Consider the following 17,197-nt stretch of genomic DNA (forward strand, 5'->3'; position numbering starts at 1 on the left):
CTTGGTCCTAAATGGCCTCACGGGACCGATAACAGAAGTGGAAGTCATGGTTCCACTGGGAACGAGTGATCACAATGTAATCAACTTTAAACTTAACATCGGAAAAGGGAAACATGCCAAAACCTTAACCACCACCTTAAACTTTAAAAAGGGTAAATACGATCGCATGAGAGCCATGGTAGAAAAACGACTCGAGAAGATGGTGGACAAACTTGAAACGGTAGATCAGGCATGGTCCCTACTGAAAAATACTATCACAGAAGCACAAGATCTCTACATTCCGAGGATTCCCAAAGATCGGAGAACAAAGAGCAAAAGAGAACCGGCATGGCTTACCATACAGGTGAAGGAAGCCATAAAAGAAAAGAAGGACTCTTTCAAAAAATGGAAATGCATAAAGACAACCGAAGCCTGGAACAAACATAAAGATGATCAGAAGAAATGTCACAAGGCGGTGAGGGATGCAAAACAGGAATATGAGGAAAAAATAGCCCAGGAGGCCAAAAACTTCAAGCCCTTCTTTAGATACGTGAAAGGGAAAAAACCTGCAAAAGAGGCAGTGGGACCCCTGGATGACCAGGGAAGAAAAGGGTACATCAAGGAAGATAAACAAATCGCAGACAAACTAAATTCCTTCTTTGCGTCCGTCTTTACGAAGGAGGACACCTCAACAATACCTGAAGCGGAGAAAGTGTTTGCAGGAGAAATAGAAGATAGCCTCACCACAGTTGAAGTGGACTTAGACCAGATATACTATCAGATCGACAAACTTAAAAGTGACAAATCCCCTGGACCGGATGGAATTCACCCGAGAGTCTTAAAGGAATTGAAGGTTGAAATCGGAGAGTTATTGCAAAAACTTGCAAACCTGACAATCAGAACTGGACAGATACCGGACGACTGGAGGATAGCGAACGTCACGCCAATTTTTAAAAAAGGATCGAGAGGGGAACCGGGCAACTATAGGCCTGTGAGTCTTACGTCTGTCCCCGGCAAGATGGTTGAAGCACTGATCAAAGATAGCATAGTCCGGCACTTGGACGCACACGACTTGATGAAACCCAGTCAACATGGATTCAGGAAAGGGAAATCATGTTTGACGAATTTACTCCAATTTTTTGAGACCGTGAACGAGCAAATTGATAGTGGGAAGCCAGTGGACATAATATACTTGGACTTCCAGAAAGCGTTCGACAAAGTTCCACACGAAAGACTTCTCAGGAAACTACAAAGCCATGGCATAGAGGGAGATATACAAAGATGGATAGGAAAATGGCTGGAAAACCGAAAGCAGAGAGTGGGCATAAATGGGAAGTTCTCCGACTGGGAGAAAGTGACTAGTGGTGTACCCCAGGGCTCGGTACTTGGGCCGATCCTTTTTAATGTTTATATCAATGACCTGGAGGAAGGAACATCCAGTGAGATCATCAAGTTTGCAGACGATACAAAACTGTGCCGGGAAATAAGATCGCAGGAGGATAGAGAGAAACTCCAGAGCGACTTGTGTCGGTTAGAAACATGGGCGGAGAAATGGCAGATGAAGTTCAATGTGGAGAAATGCAAGGTAATGCATTTAGGCAATAAGAATAAGGAATACGAGTATACAATGTCAGGTGCAACTCTGGGGAAGAGTGAACAAGAAAAGGACCTGGGTGTACTGATAGATAGGACCCTGAAGCCGTCGGCACAATGCGCGGCAGCGGCAAAGAAGGCAAATAGAATGTTGGGCATGATAAAGAAAGGAATCTTGAGTAGATCGGAGAAAGTTATAATGCCGCTTTATAGGGCAATGGTCAGACCGCATTTGGAATACTGCGTTCAACATTGGTCTCCCTACCTAAAGAAGGATATAAAACTGCTGGAGAGGGTGCAGAGACGAGCAACAAAACTGGTGAAGGGTATGGAGAAACTGGAATACGAGGATAGACTTATAACACTAGGATTGTTCTCACTTGAGAAAAGGAGACTGCGTGGGGATATGATCGAGACCTTCAAAATACTGAAAGGAATCGACAAAATAGAGCAGAGAAGATTATTTACATTGTCCAATTTGACACGGACTAGAGGACATGAAATGAAGCTAAGGGGGGACAGATTCAGGACTAATGTCAGGAAGTTCTGCTTCACTCAGAGAGTGGTTGACACCTGGAATGCCCTCCCAGAGGAGATTATTGCGGAATCGACCGTCCTAGGCTTCAAGAGCAAACTAGATGCATATCTCCTTAAGAGAGGCATATAAAGATATGGTGGACTATAAATTACGCCAGGTGTACACCTGGCAGGGCCTCCGCGTGTGCGGATCGCCGGACTTGATGGACCGAAGGTCTGATCCGGAGATGGCAGTTCTTATGTTCTTATGTTCTTATGTTCTCCCCGTTCTCTTCTTTCCTCAAGTGAGTACAGCCGCAATTTCTTTAGTCTTTCTTCATACAATAACAGACATCCTCCAGGAAATTGTCCAAACCTTTCTTAAACCAGCTGCGTTACCCAACTTCTGGCAATGCATTCCAGTGCTTAAGCATTCTCTGAGTGAAAAAATATTTCCTCCATCATTTACGGCTGTTAATAGAATTAGATCTGCATAAATGGTTTTATCCACTAGTTTAAAGCAATGTTCACTAATAGTTAATTCCTGGAATATCTGCAGTTAACCTGCTTAGCCTTTTCTTTTTTCTTCAATGGTGAATTATCAATTACCATGGTGGATTTGAATGGCTCTATTCCCATAAAACTTGTTAATGCAGAAAGCCTCTTTACTGGCCCGGAAATGTATTCTATTGTTGTGGTGTCAGACTGAGGCACCCACTAATTACCATGTGGAGAAACGAATTGTTTACTTTGTTAAAATTTGAATATCTGGATGTTCGACGGGGTGGTCATGGTCCCTGGAGGAAGTTTTGCAGAATTTGGGCTCCTGTTTGGGAGGGGCTGTCCCACAACGCTAGAGGTTCGCTTTTGAACTTTTGACACTGGAGTGCGGGGTTGGGGAGGGGCTCTGGGGAGGGGCTTGGATCTTCATGAAGGATTAACACGGAAGACCTTGCTGGTTCTGCTGTTGTCTTACAGTTTGCTGTTGTGATGTTGTATGTTTAAACAAAAACTTAATAAAAATTATTTACAAAAAAATTAGTAGACTTTAATGATAATTTTTTTTTTTTTTTTTAATATGTTAGTGTTTTCTTTTTCTGTATTATGTCACTTTTCTGTACAAGCACATGCTTGGTCAATTTTAAATGTATCATAGTAAATATATAAATTTTTTTTTTTAATTGCTTGTTAATCCCTATAATTGATTGTTACTGCCTAATCAGCTCAATAGTTTATGTGCGGATTTGAGATCTACACCCAAAATTGCATGAGCATCCTATCTTAATAGTCACCTTTCCAGCATGTATACTTTGGAGGAAAGGCAGGAGAGGGGAGATATACACTTCCCCCTACATATTCTCGAATTTCGTATCTACGGATTTGCTTATTTGTGGTTTTAAATCAAAAAAAGCATTTTCATTTTTCAGGCTATTTTAAGCCCTGTAAGCCTCCCTTTATTAATAATAATAATAATAACAGTTTATATACCGCAATACCGTTAAGTTCTATGCGGTTTACAGAAGATTAGTGGAGTACAAGTTGAGTTGACGTACAAGTTGAGTTAACTTAAGGGATGTGGGAACAATGGGGAGAAAGGGCAAGAGAGGGGAAGGAGGGAAGTGGGTCAGCTGTCTAGGTATTTCAGGAATAGGTGAGTTTTGAGGCGTTTCCTGAATACCTCATAAGTGGTGGGCAATAGGAGTTGTTCTAGGTCTTTACCCCATAGAGAAGCCTGATGTGAGAGAAGATGCTCATGGTGTTTTTTTTAGTTTGCATCCTCTAACCGGGGGAGAAACGAAGTGCGAGTGGGAGCTTCTCTTGTGTTTGTTGGCTGAGAAGGAGAATAGGTCAGTGATGTATTTAGGGGTTAGACCGTAGAAAACTTTAAAACAGAGGCAGGCGAACTTAAACTTTACATGAGCTTCCATCGGCAGCCAGTGTAGCTGTTTGAAGTATGGCGTCACGTGATCGAACTTCTTTAGACCGAAGATTAGTCTGACCGCAGTGTTTTGCATTAGTTGTAATCGTCACATATTCTTTTGGGGGATTGCTAAGTAGGCGATGTTACAGTAGTCGAGTTGACTTAATACGAGGGATTGTACCAAGATTCTGAAGACAGAGTTATCAAAGTATGCTCCCTTTAAGCCTTACCTGGTGGTCTAGCGGGTTTTTGGGGCAGGAGCGCTCTTCCCACGCTCCTGCCCCCGTGCAGATCGCTCACATGAAGTGGCTCGAGAGACTACGGGAGCTCAAGGCAGCCATTTCCTGTGAGCGATCTGCACGGGGCAGGAGCATGGGAAGATCGCTCCTGCCTGAAAACCCGCTAGACCACCAGGTAAGGCCTGGGGAGGTTCAGGGCTTAAAATAGGGGGTTAGGGGCAGAACCGGCCCAAATATTATTCACGTTTTTTTTAATATTCGCAGGCCTGCTCTGCCCCTAACCCCCGTGAATACAGAGGGGGAAGTGTAATCGGTACCTACATAAATGTAAATAAACAAGAAAGGATATCCAAAAATCAATATCAAAAAAACACATCCTCTAATGCTCAGAACTACATATACTTTGTAAAAAGGAGAAAAGACCTCAGTGTCCAATAAGGGCTCTAAAAAGCTACCCACATAGTTTCAAACTCACTTTGAGACCAGCAGACACATCAAAAAACTCCAAGATAAGTGAAATTCAAATGCTTAAAGTCACAATCCATAAATATCTTCAAAATGTCACAATCTTTTCAATTTCAAAAAAATCACAGTCCTTTCAATATAATCACTTATCTGAAAAATGTTGTCTTCTCAATAGTCTTGAACGTAGTACTGAGACTTGAAAGCAGGAGAAACCCGCTCCTTGGAGAATAAGCTCAGAGCATAGCAGCTACTCAATCATCACCGCCAGCATACTTCCACACAATCCAACAGGGCTCCCTGTTTTGCTATCCAGCTTCTTCAGGGATTTGCTGTAGAGAAGACCACTTTGAAAATTACAACACAAATAAGAGGCAAGGATCTGCCACAAATCAAATGCGAAAATGTTGCTGGCCTGCCCTGGAAGTTGTCTCTCTGCAAGTCCCGCCTAAGTAGGGTGTGTTTTTTTGATACATAAGAACGTAAGAAGTTGCCTCCACTGGGTCAGACCAGAGGTCCATCTCGCCCAGCGGTCCGCTCCCGCGGTGGCCCATCAGGTCTATGGCCTGTGAAGTGGTTTCTGACCCCCTTCTATGACCTACCTCTAGTTCTATCTGTACCCCTCAATCCCCTTATCCTCCAGGAACCTATCCAAACCTTCCTTGAACCCCTGTAAAGTGCTCTGGCCTATCACATCCTCTGGAAGCGCGTTCCATGTGTCCACCACCCTCTGGGTAAAAAAGAACTTCCTAGCATTTGTTCTAAACCTGTCCCCTTTCAATTCTCCGAGTGACCCCTAGTGGTTGTGGGCCCCCACAGTTTGAAAAATATGTCCTTACTCACCTTCTCAATGCCCTTTAGGATTTTGAAAGTTTCTATCATGTCCCCTCTAAGTCTCCTCTTCTCCAGGGAGAACAGCCCCAGCATTTTCAACCTGTCAGCGTATGCAAAATTTTCCATACCCCTTATCAGTTTAGTCGCTCTTCTCTGGACCCCCTCAAGTACCGCCATGTCCTTCTTGAGGTACGGCGACCAGTACTGGACACAGTACTCCAGGTGCAGGCGCACCATTGCACAATACAGCGGCATGATGACTTCCTTCGTCCTGGTTGTGATACCCTTTTTGATGATGCCTAGCATTCTGTTTGCTTTCTTTGAGGCTGTAGCACACTGCGCCGAAGGTTTCAATGTTGTGTCCACCATCACCCCCAGGTCTCTTTCAAGGTTGCTCACCCCTAGCATTATTCCCCCCATTTTGTAGCTGAACATCGGGTTCTTTTTCCCTATATGCATGACCTTGCATTTCTCTACGTTAAAATTCATTTGCCACTTTTTTGCCCATTCTTCCAGTCTCGTTAGGTCCCTTTGCAGGTCTTCACAGTCTTCCGTGCTTCTAACCCTGCTGCAGAGTTTGGTGTCATCAGCAAATTTGATAACCTCACATTTCATCCCCGTCTCCAGGTCGTTAATAAATATGTTGAACAGGAGAGGTCCCAGCACCGATCCCTGTGGAACTCCGCTCGTGACCTGTTGCCATTCTGAGTATTGGCCCTTTACTCCAACTCTCTGTTTCCTGCCTGCCAACCAGTGTTTGATCCATCTGTAGATATCCCCTTGCACCCCGTGGTTCCACAGCTTTTTAAGTAGCCGTTCGTGAGGTACCTTGTCGAAGACTTTTTGGAAGTCAAGGTAAATGATGTCTATGGATTCCCCCTTATCCATCTGGCTGTTTATTCCCTCAAAGAAGTACAGCAAGTTCGTGAGGCACGACCTTCCCCTGCAGAAGCCATGCTAGCTCGCCTTCAGCTGTCCATTATTTTCTATGTGTTCGCAGATTGTGTCTTTAACCAGTGCTTCCATCATCTTTCCCAGAATTGAGGTCAAGCTCACAGGCCTGTAGTTTCCCGGGTCACCCCTTGATCCCTTCTTAAAGATGGGCGTGACATTTGCTATTTTCCAGTCCTCAGGGATCTCCCCAGTTTTTACGGAGAGGTTACATATTTGGCAAAGTATTTCTGCTATTTCATTTCTCAGTTCTTTTAGTATCCTTGGGTGGATACCGTCTGGGCCCGGTGATTTGTCGCTCTTCAGTCTGTCTATTTGTCTGAGGACATCCTCTTTGCTTATCTCTAGTTGTGCCAGCCTTTCATCATGGTCTCCGGTTATAATCTCCTCGGGCTCTGGGATGTTGAATGTGTCCTCTCTGGTGAAGACTGACGAGAAGAATTTGTTTAACCTGTCAGCTATCACTTTTTCCTCCTTTATCACTCCTTTCCTGTCTCCGTCGTCCAGTGGTCCCACTTCCTCTCTGGCTGGTTGTTTCCCTTTCACATACCTGAAGAAGGGTTTGAAGTTTCTTGCTTCTCCTGCCAGTCTTTCCTCATATTCTCTCTACGCTTTCTTGACCTCTCGATGGCATTCTTTCTGGTGTCTTTTGTGGTCTTTCTGGTTTTCCTTTGTTGGTTCCTTTTTCCATTTTCTGAAGGATGCTTTCTTGTCACCTATCGCCTTTTTAACTGCATTTGTTATCCACGCTGGGTTTCTAGTTCGATTTTTTTTGCACCCTTTCCTAAATCTTGGGACGTACAGGTCTTGTGCCTCGAGCACTGTGCCTTTAAGCAGTGTCCAGGCTTCCTCTACGGTCTTCATCTTTCCTGAGCTGTTGTTGAGCTTTTTTCCCACCATTTTCCTCATGTCCTCGTAGTTTCCTTTTCTGAAGTTGAGTGCTGTCATTGTGGTTCTTTTCACCTTTGATGCTCCTATGTTTAATTTGTATTGGATCATGTTGTGGTCGCTGTTTCCTAATGGTGCTAGTACCACCACTTCCTTTGCGGGTCCCTCTAGCCCGTTGAGGATTAGATCCAGAATGGCATCCTCTCGCGTTGGTTCTGTGACCAGCTGCTCCATGAAACAGTCCCTTATCGCCTCTAGGAATTTAGTTTCCCTCGTTCAATTTGAGTGCCCAATGCTCCAGTCTATTCCCGGGTAGTTGAAGTCCCCCATAACCACCACCCTTCCACTTTTGCTCACCTGCCTCAGCTCGGCCTCCAGGTCCAGGTCGTTTGCTTCTGGTTGTCCTGGTGGGCGATAGTATAGTCCCAATTTGATGTCAGCTCCTTCTCCCCCTGTTAGCTTAACCCATAGTGACTCTAGACCAGCGGTCTCAAACACGCGGCCCGCGGGCCACATGTGGCTCTCCAAGTTTTTTTTGCGGCCCGCGGTCTGGACTGGATCATTCCCTTCCTTTTGGAACAGCAGTGGATCTGGCCGGTTCGTTCCGTTCAAAGCCGCGGGTTGGCGGCTCCTTGCGCTATTCGCTCCTGCATCGGAAGCCTCTCTGACATCACAACATCAGAGAGGCTTCAGACGCAGGTGCGGATCTCGCAAGGAGCCACCACCCGCAGCTTTGAATGGAATGAGCCGGCCAGACACGCTGCTGCTCCAGTGGCGTACCAAGGGGGGGGGGGCGATCCGCACAACTGGTCACCCTCCACTGTTCTTCATAGAGTGCGGCTCGTCTAGAGCAGGGGTGCCCAACTGCTTCCCTTCCCTTCTCACTGCCGGCACCATGCTCTTTAAGCTCCCTGCTTCTCTCGCCGCCCAACCTTAATTCTGACGTCGAGAGGACGTTCTGGCTAGCCAATCGCTGCCTGGCTGCCCGGAACATCCTTTCCGACGTTAGAATCGACGTTGGTCGGCCCCGTGCAGATCGTGGCATGTTCCCGATGGCGCCAGCAGCAGCAGCAGCCTATTCCCCGGCGGCGGTGGCATGGGGAGGGCAGGAAGGAAGGAAGAAAGAAAGAAGGGGGGGAGCAGGGAGCCAGAAGGAAGAAAGAAAGAAAGAAGGGGGGGCAGGGAGCCAGAAGGAAGGAAGAAAGAAGGGGGGGCAGGGAGCCAGAAGGAAAAAAGAAAGAAGGGGGGGGGGGACAAGGAGCCAGAAACAAAGCAAAAAATGGGACAAGGAATCAGAGAAAGACAGACATAGAAAAAGAAAGAAAAAGTTGGGGGAGGGAATGAGGTCTGGAGGAGAGGAAGCATACAGGAGGCTGAAAGAAGAGAAGAAACGTTGGATGCACAGTCAGAAGAATAAAGTGCAACCAGAGACTGATGAAATTACCAAACAAAGGTAGGAAAATTATTTTATTTTCAATTTAGTAATAGAAATGTGCCAGTTTTGAGAAAAGCACAGTTACTTACCGTAACAGGTGTTATCCAGGGACAGCAGGCATATATTCTCACATGTGGGTGACGTCATCTACGGAGCCCCGATGCGGAAGCATTTTCAAGCAAACTTGATTGAAGATTTAAGTTTGCTCTGCTGCTCCACGCATGCGTGCCTTCCTGCTCCACTAGGGGGTGCATCCCCTCGTGGTCTCCAGTTCACTTAACTAGCCAAGAAGCCAACCTCGGGGAGGTGGGTGGGTTGTGAGAATATATGCCTGCTGTCCCTGGATAACACCTGTTACGGTAAGTAACTGTGCTTTATCCCAGGACAAGCAGGCATGATATTCTCACATGTGGGTGACCTCCAAGCTTACTGAAGAGGGATGGAGGGAAGTTGGCAATTTAAGCAAATAGATTTCGCAGTATCGATTGGCCGAACCGGCCATCGCTTCTGGACAGGGAGTCCAGACAGTAGTGGGAGGTGAAGGTATGAACCGAAGACCACGTGGCAGCTTTGCAGATTTCCTCGATAGGTGTGGACCTGAGGAAGGCTACGGAGGCTGCCATCGCTCGGACTTTGTGTCCCGTTACTCGACCATGCAGCGCGAGACCAGTCTGAGCGTAGCAAAAGGAGATGCAATCGGCCAACCAGTTGGATAAGGTGCGTTTGGAAACTGGGTGGCCTAACCGGTTTGGGTCGAAGGACAGAAACAGTTGTGGGACTTTCCGGTGTGGCTGAGTGCGTTGGAGGTAAAAGGCCAACGCTCTTTTGCAGTCAAGAGTGTGGAGCGCCACTTCTCCTGGGTGAGAGTGGGGCTTGGGAAAAAACACGGGTAAGACGATGGACTGATTTAGATGGAAATCAGACACTACTTTAGGTAGGAACTTTGGATGGGTGCGGAGTACCACCTTGTCGTGATGGAATACCGTGAAGGGTGGGTCCGCTACCAGCGCTTGTAGCTCACTAACCCGCCGTGCGGACGTGAGCGCGAGTAAGAAAATTACCTTCCAAGTGAGGAATTTTGGATGGCATTTGTCTAATGGCTCAAACGGAGGTTTCATTAGTTGAGCCAGAACCACGTTAAGGTCCCAAACCACCGGGGGAGGTTTGAGAGGGGGGTGGACGTTTAGCAGACCCTTCATGAAGCGAGTGACTAAGGGATGGAGCGAGAGGGCTTTCCCTTCCAGGGGCTGATGAAAGGCCGCAATTGCACTGAGGTGTACTCGAATGGAGTTGGTCTTTAGTCCGGAATGAGATAGTTGAAGTAGATAGTCAAGGACCAGGGGGACGGGGACCGACACTGGGTCCTGGCTGTGGGAGGAGCACCAGGTTGAGAATCTGGTCCACTTTTGTGAGTAGCAGGTTCTCGTTGAGGTTTTTCTGGAGGCCTCCAATATCTCCTTGACTGATTGAGACACGGGGAGAGCAGTCAGGGGGAGAGAAACCAAGCATTCAGATGAAGAGACTGAAGATTGGGATGTAACAGTGAACCCTGACCCTGTGACAGTAGAGAGGGAAACAGAGGCAGAGGCAGTGGATCTCTGACACTGAGTTGAAGTAGCAGGGAAAACCATGGCTGGCGTGGCCAGCGGGGGGCAATCAGGATCAGGGTGGCTTGTACTGTTTTCAGGTGGACAAGCGTCCGCAGTATCAGAGGAAACGGCGGGAACGCATACAAGAACCTTCCCTCCCAGTCGAGGAGGAAGGCGTCGGCCTCGAGCCGGTCCGGGGAGTATATCCGGGAGCAGAAGAGAGGTAGCTTGTGATTGTGAGGGGACGCGAACAAGTCTATTTGAGGCGTCCCCCACCGTTCGAACACTCCTCGTAGTGCCTGAGAGTGTAGTGCCCACTCGTGTGGCTGGAGGAGGCAGCTGAGTCTGTCCGCCAGGCAGTTTTGTTCTCCTTGTATGTACACCGCCCGGAGGAAGGTGTTGTTGGAGATTGCCCATTTCCAGAGGCGCAGGGCTTCCCGACAAAGGGGCCAAGACCTTGTGCCCCCTTGTTTGTTTATGTAGTACATCGCTACCTGGTTTTCGGTTCGGATGAGAACCACTCGGTCGCGGAGCAGGTGTTGAAAGGCTACAGTTGCGAGGTAGATGGCCCGAAGTTCTAGCACGTTGATGTGGCAGCGACGGTCTTGTGCTGACCACATTCCTTGGGTGCGTAGGCCGTCCAGATGGGCTCCCCAAGCGTACTCCGACGAGTCCGTGGTGAGTACCTTGCTGTGGGGTGGGGTGAGGAAGAGCAAACCTTTGGAAAGATTTGAAGAGTCGGCCCACCAGCGGAGCGATCGTTGCAATGAAGGAGTCACTGTCACGGAGCGGTCGATCGGGTCCCGGTCTTGACGCCATTGAGACGCCAGGGTCCATTGAGGGATTCTCAGATGGAGGCGGGCGAAGGGTGTGACATGGACGGTGGAGGCCATGTGGCCCAGGAGGGTCATCATCTGTCGAGCTGATACTGAGGTCAGCCGAGAGATCCTTCGGCTCAGACTTACTAACGCCTCCAGGCGCGGAGGGGGGAGGAAGGAACGGAGGCGAACCGTGTCCAGCGTGGCCCCGATGAACTGTAGGGATTGCGAGGGGCGTAGTTGAGATTTTGGGAAGTTTATTTCGAACCCCAGACTTTGTAGGTAGGTAATAGTCTGTTGGGTCGCTGAGATAACCCCTTCCTTGGACGGGGCTTTGATTAGCCAGTCGTCCAGGTAGGGGAATACCTGGAGGCCCTGGGAACGTAAGGTTGCTGCTACCACCACGAGGCACTTGGTGAAGACCCGAGGTGATGATGCTAGTCCGAAGGGGAGGACTCGGTATTGTAGGTGCCAGTCCCCTACCTGGAAACGCAAGAACTTGCGGTGAGCGGGGTGCACTGGGACATGTGTGTACGCCTCCTTGAGATCGAGGGAGCAGAGCCAGTCGCCCTCGTCGATCAGGGGGTAGAGTGTTGGTAGTGAGAGCATCCGAAACTTTTCCCGTACCAGGAATTTGTTGAGGTGTCTCAAGTCTAGTATTGGGCGTAGGTCTCCCGTTTTTTTCGGTACCAGGAAGTAACGGGAGTAGAAGCCCTTCCCCCGTTGGTCGGGGGGGACCTTCTCCACTGCTCTCAGGCGGAGCAGGTCTCGAGCCTCGGAGAGGAGTAGAGGTAGCTGAGTCCGGTTGGGAGGGCAATTCCTTGGTGGATTGTCTGGGGGAATGGCCCGAAAGTTGAGAGAGTACCCTGATGAGATCACGCCAAGGACCCATGCGTCCGACGTGATTTGTTCCCAGCGAGGGTAAAAGGCTTTGAGTCGACCCCCGATGGGAAGGAGGCCTGGGACTATGGCGGAGGGGGCCCGCCCCCTTCCGCGTGTCCCGTCAAAAGGACGGGGATGGTTTGGTGTTCGCGGGCGGTTGAGACTTGGGCATGGCCCTGTGGTGGGCTTGCGGACGTCTGGGTGGGGGCCGCGAGAAAGCAGGGGTGGACTTTTGTGGGTAGCGGCGCGGAGGGGCCCTGTATGGCCTGGACGCTGGCGGTTTGGGCTTTTGCCGGACAAGGGAGGCAAACGAGCGTTCATGTTCGGAGAGGCGTTTTGTCGCCGCCTCAATAGTGTCATCGAACAATTCCTTTCCCACGCAGGGGAGGTTAGCCAACCGGTCCTGTAAGTTGGGGTCCATGTCGACCAGGCGCAGCCAAGCTAGTCGGCGCATGGCGATAGCGAAGGCTGCTTCTCTGGAGGAGAGTTCGAAGCCATCGTAGGCCGCGTGGAATAGATGAAGGCGCAGGTTGGAGAGGGACTCTAAGAGCAGGCCGAACGTTCCCTGCCGGGAGGCCGGTAGGTCAATCTCAAAGGCTCTCAATAGTCCAATGAGGTGTTTGAGGTATGATGTGAAGGTGAAAGCGTAGTTTTGCACCCTAGAGGCCATCATTGCGTTTTGGTATAGCCTCCTGCCGAACTTGTCCAGGGTTCGGCCTTCTCGGCCTGGGGGGACCGCTGCTGAGACCCGGGACGGGTGAGCCTTTTTCAAGGAGGATTCTACTAGCAGCGATTGGTGGGAGAGCTGTGGTTGCTCGAATCCCGGGTAAGGTACTGTGCGGTACTTGGCCTCCATTTTGGAGGGTACGGCCGTGACCATGTAGGGGGTCTCCAGGTTCCTGAAGAAGGCCTGTTGGAGTACCGGGTTAGGTGGTAAGCGAAGGGACTCTCTGGGCAGTGATGGCATATCCAGCTCCGCCAGGTATTCCTTAGAGTATCTGGAGTCGGACTGGAGGTCTAAGTCCAATGCGTGGCCCATGTCTTGGACAAAGCGAGTGAAGGATGGGCGAGATGTCCCCGGGGCCCCGTGCGGGGTCGGGGAACGAGACCTTCGTCGGTTGGAGAAGGATAAGGAGGCTTCCCTCGAGTATCGAGGTTCATGCTCTGATCCATGCTCCGAGACTGGGGAAGCACTGTGAGAGTGTTCCGGGGTTGTCGATCTTCGGCGTCTCGAGGAGCCCCTCGGAGACGATGCCGGGGTTAGGGGTACCGATCGATGTCGGATTGGTGACCTTGATCCGGACTCCCTCGGAGAATGCGTCCGAGGGGGGGTTCGGAGGATGTGCGGGTTGGAGAGTGATAACTCAGCCACCCTTAGTGGTCCCGTACGAGGTGTGGGAGAACGGCCTCGTAGAGTTGGTGAACCTCGTGCCCTCTTGGAGGTACGGCGGTTCGAGGTTTCTGTAGTTCTGACCCGACGTTTTGCCCCTCTGCGGTCTGCGGAGGGGGAACGTCTCGGGCGTCTCGGCGAGGAGTCCGAGGAGGATGGGATGCGGCGAGGGTTGCGCACCTTTCCTCGAGGTTGTTCGGTGTGAGGCTCAGGCTGGTCTGGCACATTCGAGGTCGAGGCCGATTGAAACTGGGCCATTGCAGCGGACAGCTCCGACGTGATCATCGCTCGGAGTAGGTCCTGGAAGACGGGCACGGACAGCATCGAAGGCATGTCCACTGCCTCGGTGCGCTCCACCGGGGGCGACCTCGTATTAGAGTATTCCCGTGTGGTGGAGGCACGGCCCGAAGGCTTGGAGGGCTTAGACGGGGCTGTAAGCATGGGGCTTCCGCCATGCGTCGCCGCTGTCCCCGAGGTTGGCTTTTTCGCTGTTACAGAACCTGAAGAGGGAAGAGGGGACTTACCCGGAGCCGAGGCTTTTTGTTGTCCCGAGGGCTTCGGGGTCGAGTCTCGAGGCGATGCTGAGGTTTCCGGGGCCGAGGTCAAGGCCGGGGTCGAGGCCGGGGCCGACCTCGAGGCCGAGGTGGAGGGTTGGTCCGGGGTGAAGAGATCCGCCATGCGGGCTTTTCTTCGGCGGAGGGCCCGGTTTTGGAAAATAGCGCACTGGGGGCAGGAGTCGGTTGGATGAGCCGCCCCCAGACAGAGGATGCACCGGCGATGCGGATCTGTGAGAGAAAGAAGCCGCTCGCACCGGGTGCACTTTTTAAATCCGGTCAGAGGCCGGGACATTAAATCGAAAGTAGCCGCGGGTCGATTAGCCACGCGGCCACGGGGACCCGGAAGCCTCCGGGTCGTCGAAAACGAAGCAGGAATCAAGTAAAGAAGTAAAGAATTCGCGCACAGCGACTTAATCGTGAAAAAACAAGAAAAAATCGCGATGCTAGAAGGCAGTTGGGGCAGAGCCTGAAAAACACGTCTTCTAGGCTCGCGGAAAAATTTTGAACTGGAGACCACGAGGGGATGCACCCCCTAGTGGAGCAGGAAGGCACGCATGCGTGGAGCAGCAGAGCAAACTTAAATCTTCAATCAAGTTTGCTTGAAAATGCTTCCGCATCGGGGCTCCGTAGATGACGTCACCCACATGTGAGAATATCATGCCTGCTTGTCCTGGGATAAGAAAAGATATTAAACTTTAAATGTGAGTGCTGCAGAAAAAATAGAGTACTTGGAGGGCCGCAGAAAAAATAGTTAATGTCTTATTAAAGAAATGACAATTTTGCATAAGGTAAAACTGTTAAAGGAAAGTTTTATAAACTATAAAGGAGTTTAACCTCATGCAAAATTGTCATTTCTTTAATAAGACATTAACTATTTTTTTCTGCGGCCCTCCAAGTACCTACAAATCCAAAATGTGGCCCCGCAAAGGGTTTGAGTTTGAGACCACTGCTCTAGACTGTCCGCTCTTACTGTTGTTTCTGTCCTGGATGAAGAAATGGTATCCTTTATATACAGTGCTATTCATTCCCCCTTCTTGTGTGTCCTGTCCCTCCTGTAGAGTTTGTACCCTGGCAGGGCCACATCCCATTTGTTGTCCTCGGACCACCATGACTCTGTGATTCCTATTATGTCTAGGTCCATATTTCTGGCTAAAACTTCTAGCTCCCCCATTTTACTCCTTAGGCTCCTGGCATTTGTGTATAGGCAATTTAAGTCCCGGTTTGTCACCTTTTCTTTTGGATCTCCTCTTGAATTAATGCTCCTGCCGATCTCCTCATGGGCTGCCAGTCCCCGAGCCTCATTTTGGTCATCCTCCTCCTTAGGTGTGTCTATCACGTCCTCTGCCCGCTTCTCTGTTCTTGGGTAGCCCTCTGGTTCCGGCTTTTTCCTCTTTTCCTTGCTCTTTAGCTCTATTTGCCTCTCGGGTCCCTGTGATGCATCTTTGGGTTTATGACCAAAAATTGTCCATTCAGTCTCTAGTCCTCTATCACCATTCCCTGGTTCAGTATCCTTACTTGATACTGTGGTCCGATGTGTCGAGGTCAGATCGACTATCGGCTTTCCCCTTGTTGTCAGTTTAAAGTCATGTCTATGCAGGTCTGGATGTTGCGTGCCAGCATCCTCGTCCCAGCCGTGCTCAAGTGCAGTCCGTCTCTCCTGTAGAGCTTGTTTTTCCCCAAGAAGGTTGACCAGTTTCTTACGAAGAGGAAACCCTCTTCATCACACCATCGCTTCAGCCATCCGTTTGTTGCTTGCAGCTCGATCTGCCTCTTCGCATCTGCCCTCAGTACTGGCAGGATCTCTGAAAAGGCTATCCTCCTTGTCCTCAGCTTCAGTTTCCTCCCTAGGATCTTAAACTGCTCGGTCAGTGTAGTCCTGTTGAAATTCCTTCTGCTGACGTCATTGATTCCGACGTGGATTATCACTGCTGTCTCCTCTGTCTCAGCTCCCTCCATGATTCTCTCGATTCTGTCGGAGATGTCCTTTGTCCTCGCCCCGGGAGACATGTCACTAGTCGATCTGCTCTGCCTCCTGCTATGTGACTGTCCACCTCTCTCAGGATTGAGTCTCCCACCACGATAGCAGATTTCCCTTTCCTCAGCTTCCTCCTGGGTCTCAGGTCTGTGTCAAATCCATCCTTCTCCTGTTTGGTTTCTCCACAAGGTCCTTCTCTCCCGGTTCCTGGTGGGTCCTGTCCTCCATCTGTTGGTTCCCTTTTGAAGAGCGGGTGATCCTGTGTCTCTACCATCTTGAAGGCCTCCTCGATGAATCTCTCGAGCTCTCTGACCTGTTCGTTGATGTGGTTTTCAAGTTTATTAGGATTTTATATACTGCCTATCAAAGTTATCTAAGCGGTTTTTACAATCAGGTACTCAAGCGTTTTCTCTGGTTGTGTCCTCTGTTGGTTCAAATTCGCTCTGTTCCTCTATGGAGCGAAGTCCCTCTAGCTCCTGTACCTTAATCTGCAGTCTCCCGACCTCCTTCTTTAGGCTAGCCAGTTCCTGACATCGACTGCATATGTAAGCCTGCCTCCCGGAAGGGAGGTAGTCATACATGTGACATTCAATGCAGTATACTGGAAAGCTTTGCTGGGCTTCTGCTGCCTCCATTTTTCCTTCCTTGTGTCTAAAGTTCCTTGATGCGTTGGAGCGTGCCCGGTGTGTAGCTAGGTGGAGAATTAGAGAGAGAAAAAAAGAATGAGTATAGAAGAATAGGAAATATTTATTTATTTAAGTTAATTAGGTAGATTGAAGGTTGAAAATTGAAGTTGCTGCTAAGCAGCCTGGACTCCTGGCTCCTTCATAAATGCACATGGGTCGAGTATCATTTGAAAAGAAGCTTTGGAATGAGAGGGCATAGGATGAAGTTAAGAGGTGAGAGGCTCAGGAGAAATCTAAGGAAATACGTTTTTACAGAAATGGTGGTAGATGTGTGGAAGAGTCTCTCAGAAGAGGTGCTGGAGACGGAGACTGTGTCTGAATTCAAGAGAGCAAGGGATAGGCATGTGGTTACTGCGGATGGGCAGACTGGATGGGCCATTTGGCCTTTATCTACCATCATATTTCTAACTAAGTTCTACACTGCAGGGGTAAGTGCTCAACATTCAACATCAGCTTTAGAAAACCGCCTCCTGATAAATGTT

The sequence above is a fragment of the Geotrypetes seraphini genome, chromosome 18 (assembly GCF_902459505.1).
Source record: "Geotrypetes seraphini chromosome 18, aGeoSer1.1, whole genome shotgun sequence".
Classification (NCBI taxonomy): Eukaryota; Metazoa; Chordata; class Amphibia; order Gymnophiona; family Dermophiidae; genus Geotrypetes; species Geotrypetes seraphini.